Source organism: Chrysochloris asiatica, unplaced genomic scaffold (assembly GCF_000296735.1).
Source record: "Chrysochloris asiatica unplaced genomic scaffold, ChrAsi1.0 scaffold00347, whole genome shotgun sequence".
Lineage (NCBI taxonomy): Eukaryota > Metazoa > Chordata > Mammalia > Afrosoricida > Chrysochloridae > Chrysochloris > Chrysochloris asiatica.
The window spans coordinates 2651147-2658510 of record NW_006408865.1 but is presented as its reverse complement, the minus strand read 5'-3'; positions in this window follow the sequence as shown (position 1 = coordinate 2658510).

Sequence of the window (7364 nt, the reverse complement as noted above, 5' to 3'; positions counted from 1 at the left end):
GCTCCTTGTATGTGTGTATATATATACATATACAAACACTGGCATTTATACTTACTTATAAATCTGTCTTTGAAATACATTGAGTCCTGGTGTGGTGCTGTAAGATAAACACTCAACCACAAGGTTGGTTTGAACAGCAAGGCTGGTGGTTCAAATCCACCAGTCACTCCTTGGAAACCTTATATAGGGTTGCTATGAGTCAGAATTGACTCAAAGGCACTTAACAACAACAACAACAACATGCATTGAAAACTATGATTTACAGTGATGATTTTATTCCTGTGTAACACTACATAATTCATTCTATATTTGTAACTTTTCTCTGCTAGTCAGAAACCTGGCTTCCATTATCCTTAATTAGTATGTAGTTATTCAATTAGGTCTTAAACTCTCCATTTAGCCAAACCCAAAAACATCCAAACCCATTGCTGTCAAGTTGGTTCTGACTCCTAGTGACCCTACAAGACTGAGTAGAACTGGCCCACAGGGCGTCCAAGGCTATAAATCTTTACAGGAGCAGATGGCCACAGTTCTCTACCACACAGTGGCTGACTGGTTCAAACAGTTTACCTGTAGGTTAGAAGCCAGTACTTAACCCTCAACACTACCACGACCTCTACTCCCCATTTAGGGTGATGATTTAGAGATCTGTTTCTATAGCAGGCACCCATAATACTATTGAGCTAAACTGAATGTAGGGCATCTAGGTAGGGCATAAATCAAGCATGCCCAGGTTTATAACTTGAGCTGCCGTGAAAACTATGATGCCATGAATTTAAATGTGAGATCTAGGGGAAATGCAGAGTGTATGCTATATTTGATTGTTTTGTTTTTGATGGGGTTTGGGGATCAAGGATCAAAGGTCTATTTTGGCTGTGTAAATGTTGAGATTCCTTCCAATGCCAAATAGATAGACAGAGTGGCTTCTAATTTTCTCTATGCTCCCTAAGCATTGTCTGCATACTTTCATATATAATACCATTTTATATAGGTATTAAATACATATATATAAACACATGTATGTATATGAATACATTTATGTATCAGAAATTGTAGCAAAGAACTTCACAATACAAATTCCTGGTATTGACGTGTATTCTTAGACTATAAATAATAAATAATTAGAATTAACTTGAGTACCAAACCATATTAAGATTATTTTTCTCTCCAACTTCACTTGAATATGAGAAAGCCACTCTAAAATTCCATAAAAACATAACCTTTTATGGATTCCATAAAAAATATAACTCAGATGTCAACACAGATAGATATCTACATAGTAATTGCAATTATGCAGAAATAATAAATTAAGAGGATCATTAGCATAGTGAGAGCATATTAGGAAAGACTATTTTAAATGAATTAAATTATATAAACAAACAGTCAATGTAGGCTGACAAGATACTGACAGTGATTAATAACAGTTCTAAAAGAGACAGTTTTTTATGTTTTGATTCTTACACTTCCGTTTTCTCTTTTCTGTCAGAACAATTACAAGTGATTAGCTCAGCAGTCATTTCTCTATTAACTAACAAGATGTATGAACAGACAGAGACACATACTGTCAATATTTCAAACTTAATCTTAGAGACACTAACATTTACAAAATATAAAAGCAGCAGAAGTAATCCCAAGGGAAAAGATAAATAGCTTTAACTAGATAAAAATGTAAAGCTTCACTGAATTAAAAAAATCCTATTAAATAGGGATCAAGTAACATACTCACTAGAGATATTTATAATAAATATAAATAAACTCAATATATTTAACATGCAAAGAACACTTATAAACCATAAAGAAGACTAACTCATCCTTGGGAAGAAAGAGGGGAATAGTAAGAATTGTTATTGTTGTTGTTAGGTGCCATCGAGTCGGTACCATCTCACAGCAACCTTATGCACAGCAGAATGAAACACCACCCGATCCTGGGCCAACCTCACTATTATTGCCATGCTTGAGCCCATTGATGCTGTCACTTTGTCAATCCATCTCACTAGGGTCTTCCTCTTTTTCTCTGACCCTTCACCTTACCAAACATGACATCCTTCTCCGGCCACTGCTCCCTACTGATAATATGTCCTAATTATGAGACACGAAGTTTGGCCTCCAAGGAACACTCTGATTGCACTTCTTCCAACACAGATATATTGGTTCTTTTGGCAGCCCATGGCACTTTCAGTATTCTGCTCCAACACCATAACTCAGAAACATCAGTTCTTCTACGTTCTTTCTTATTCAATGTCCACATTTCGCATGCATATGAGATTATTGAAAACACCATGGCTTGGGTCAGGTGCACCTTAGTCTGCAAGCTGAAATCTTTGCTTTTCAACACTTTAAAAAGTTCCTGTGCGGCAGATTTACTTAATGCAATATGTTATTTGATTTCTTGGCTGCTGCTTCCGTGAGTGTTAATAGTTGATTTAAGAAGAATGCAGTCCTTGACAACTTCAGTCTTTTCTCCATTGATAAGAATGTTGTTTATTGGTCCAGTGGTGAGGATTTTTGTTTTTCTTTACATTGAGATGCAATCCATATTGAAGGTTGTGCTCTTTGATCTTCGTCAGTGAATATTTGACGTCTTCTTCACTTTCAGCAAGCAAGATTGTATCATCTGCATATTGCAGGTTGTTAATGAGTCTTCCTCCAATCCTAATGCCACATTTTTTTTTTTTTCATATAAAACAGCTTCTCGGATAATTTGCTCAGCATACAAGTTGAATAAGTATGGTTGCACACCTTTCTTAATTTTAAATCATTCATTGTTCCCATGTTCTGTTTGAACAACTGCCTCTTGGTCCAGGTACAGATTCCTCATGATCACAATCAAGTGTTTAGTTATACTCATACTTAGCAATGTTGTCCATAGTTTGTTATGATCCACACAATCGAAAGCCTCTGTGTAGTCAATAAAGCATAGGTAAACTTCTTTCTAATATTATCTGCTTTCAGCCAGGATCCATAGTACATCAGCAATGATATCCCTTGTTCCATGGCCTCTTCTGAATTTGGCTTGAACCTCTGGAAGTTCTCTGTCAATGTATGATTGTAGCCATTTCTGTATTACTTCTAGTAAAACTTTACTTGCATGGGATATCAAAGATATTGTCTGATGATTTCTGCATTCCGTTGAGTCACCTCTCTTTGGAATGGGCACAAATATGGATCTCTTCCAACCAGTCGACCAGATAGTTGTCTTCCAAATTTCTTGGCAGAGATGAGTGAGTGCCTCCTGTGTCACTTCACTTTCTTGAAAGATTTCAATTTTTATTCCATCAATTCCTGGTGCCTTGTTCTTTGCCAATTCCTTCAATGCAACTTGGACTACTTCCTTCAGTATCATTGGCTGTTGATCATATACTACTACTTGAAATGGTTGAACATCAACCATTTCCTTTTGGTTCAGTGATTCTGTGTATCCCTTCCATCTTGTTTTGATGCTTTCTGCATCATTCAACAATTTGCTCAGAGAGTCTTTCAAAAACGAAAGTCGAGGTTTGAATTTTTTCTTCAGTTCCCCCAACTTGTGAAATGCTGAGCGTGTTCTTCCTGTTTGGTTTTCTGATTCCAGATCTTTGCACATTTTGTTGTAATATTTGGCTTTATCTTTTCGAGCTGATCTTTGAAATTTTCTGTTCATCTCTTTTACCTCCTCATTTCTTCCATTTGCTTTAGCTTCTCTATGCTGGAGAGCAAGTTTCAGTGTCTCTTCTGACATCCATTTTGACCTTTTCCTTCTTTCTTATCTTCTCAATGACTTTTTGCTTTCTTCATGTATGATGTCCTTGATGTCATCCCACAACTCTCTTGGTTTTCGGTCTTTAGTGTTTAATATATCAAATCTGTTCTTCAGATGATCTCTAAATTCAGGTGGGATATAGTCAAGGTTGTATTTAGGCTCTTGTGGACTTGTTTTCATTTTCTTCAGCTTCAGTTTGATTTAGCATATGAGTAATTGATGGTCTTTTGCACAGTGTGCCCCTGGCCTTGTTTTGGCTGATGATATGGAGCTTTTCAGTTGTCTTTTTCTGCTGATGTAGTCAATTTGATTTCTGTGTATTCCTTCAGATGAGGTCCATGTGTATAGTCATCTCTTATGTTGTCTAAAGAAGTTATTTGAAATGAACACATTATTGCTTTTGCAGAATTCTACCATGCGATCTCCAGCATCATTTCTATCACCAAGGCCATATTTTCCAACTACTGATCCTTCCTCTTTTCTCCCAACCTTTGCATTCCAATCACTGGTAATGATTGGTACATCTTGATTGCATGTTTGATCAGTTTCATATTGAAGAAGTTGATAGAATTCTCCTATTTCATTTTCACTGGCTTTAGTGGTTGGTGAATGTATTTGAATAATAGTGGTATTAACTGGTCTTCTCTGTATGTGCATGGATATTATCCTATCACAGACAGCGTTGTACTTCATGACTGATCTGGATTTGTTCTTTTGACAATGAATGTAACACCATTCCTCTTCAATTTGTCATTCCCAGCATTTTAAGCCATGTAGTATCTGTCAGTCTGTCATAGTGTGGTGGCTTGTGAGTTGCTGTGATTCTAAAAGCTATGCCACAAGTATTTTCAATCCCAGCAGGGTCACCCATGGTGGACAGGTTTCAGATGAGCTTCCAGACGAAGACAGACTAAGAAGAAGGAGTGGCAAACTGCTTCTGAATATTTAGTAACTGAAAACCTTATGAATAGAAGAGACACATTGTCAGATATAGTGCCGGAAAATGAACCCCTCAGGTTGGAGGGCACTCAAAATGTGACTGGGGAAGAGCTGCCTCTTTAAAGTAGAGTTCATCTTGATGAAGCGAATGAAGTAAAGTGTGTGGGAGTAAAACCCTGGGGACCTTCATTTACTAATGGGGCACAACTCAAAATGAAGAGAAACAATTGAAAACATCTATTAATAATCAGAACATGGAATGTATGAAGTATGAATCTAGGAAAATTAGAAATTGTCAAAAATGAAATGGATCACAGAAACATCAATATCTTAGGCATTAGTGAGCTGAAATGGACTGGTGTTGGCCATTTTGAATCTGAAAATCACATGGTTTACTATGCTGAGAATGACAAATGATAAGAATAAATTATTCAAAAAAGAATCAAGAATAGATGATTCAGAGTACAAATATATTATTATGTGGTAAATAAAAGACAAAATACTTAATAATGGTGAATAGCAAACAAATGCAAAATAAAATTGTCACATTTTAGGTTGCTCGTGTTATGTGCTTTCCAGTCAGTTCTGACTCTTAGTGACCCAGGGTTATCAAGGAGGGGCTGGTGGGTTTGAACCACTAACCATATGGTTGCCAGTCCAGTGTTGATCCTACAGTGTCACACCAGGACTGCAAATCAAACAGAAAATGTAAGGTCCAGCTTGTTCCTCAAAGTGATCTCCATTTTCCCCAAATATGTTCATTCAACTGTCTTAAAAACCCTTCAAAGGCATGTTGTTGCTGCTGAGATAGAGTCTATTCTCCTTATTGTAACCTACCCAGTCTTTTATGACTGTTTTCCTGCTTATTTTTAGATCAGCATCTCAAGTGTCTGTTTCTCTTCTCCTCTTCTCAGTATATTCCCCCATCCCAATTTAAGACTTATTTTATTTCATTCAAATCAGCATGCTTTTTCCAAACACAAGCAGTCAAACCCTTCACACACACCACTGTTTATGCCTGGGACCCTACTTCAACCTCTTCCATTCTCTACCCCCTGAAGACTCCTTTGGAACTTCACTTGAACATCACTCTTTTCAGGAATACCTACTTTGATATCCTCAAGCAGAAAAGCCAGAACTTACCATCATTTTTGTTGAAATAATGACTAATGAAGTTGTTAGAAGTAAGTTTGGGTGCTTAAAGAATATTTAATCTCCGAAGGGGGGAAAAAATTAAAACTGACTAAATGCAAAGACTTTAAATATGACAATATCTTTTAAAGATTCCTTTAAACAGCTTAAATTTTTTACATATTCAATTGTAGTCTCTCTATTACCATGGTTCTTCTTTTTTTTTTAAACTTTTTATTATAAATTTTATTAGGAATTTAGTGAAGGCTTACACACAAGATTTACAGTAAACAAATAATACAGTTTGTTTCATTTGAACAATTTCAATCCCTTCCATGCAACAGCAGTTACCTAACTTACTCCCAGTATTTTCTATTTCCATTCCACCCACCTTTCCATCCCTTCTCAACTTTGTCCTTGGGCAAATTTTGCCATTTTGATTTTGAATGGCTGACTATTCCATTGTTAGAATATCTTACTAATGTATTGTTCCTCCTATATACCTATTTACTGCTTGACTGAAAATTGGGCCAAAAGGGTGGATTCCTCTCCAGAACTTAAGGGTGGTAGAGGGTCGTAGTCTTGGATTCCCCCTTCTCTTTCTGACCACCAAGCTCAATGTTTTTTTGTTCTGTTTTGTTTTCATTATAAATTTGAATTTTGTTCTACATTTGCTGCTATTCTATCTGGGACCTTCTCATGTGATCCCTTTCAGAGCAGTTGATAGTGGTAGCTGAGCACCATCGAGTTTCTCCACAGTTATGGAGAATGATAGTCACATGTTCCATTAGTCCACGGGATGAATTCATTCCAAGGATCTTCAATTCTCATCACTATTCTTTCTTACACACATGGAGGGACCAATAGTTGCACCTTAGATGGTCACTCATGACCTTTTAAGATCCCAGATACTATGCACCAAAGAAATATGTAGAACATTGTCTCTCAGGACTATGCTATGGGAGGAGCTTATTACTACCTACCAATGTTGTCAAGTTGGTTCCACTCATAGAAAACATGTATAGGATTTCTGAGAAGCAGCTGGTGGGTTTGAACTACTAACCTTGAAGTTAGTAGTCCAGTGCTTATCGAAATTTAAAGTGACAGTTTCGACATAAAACCAAACCACCACCACATGTCTGTCTCTCGTGCTGTGGTGGCTTGAGATGCTGTGATTCTGAGGGCTATACCACCGGTATTTTAAATAAATAGCAGGGTCACCCATGGTGGACAGGTTTCAGATGAGCTTCCAGACAAAGACAGACTAGGAAGAAAGAGTGACTAACTACTTCCAAATCGCTAGTCACTGAAAACCTTATGAATAGCAGAGAAACACTGTCAGATACAGGGCCAGAAAATGAGCCCCTCAGGTTGGAAGGCACTCAGAATGTGACTGGGGAAGAGATGCCTCCTCAAAGTAGAGTTGACCATGATTACATGAATAGAGTTAAGCTCGTGGGAGAAAAGCCCACAGAACCTTCATTTGCTGATGGGCCACACTCAAAATGAAGAGAAACAGCTGTAAACATCCATTGAAAATTGGAACATGGAATGT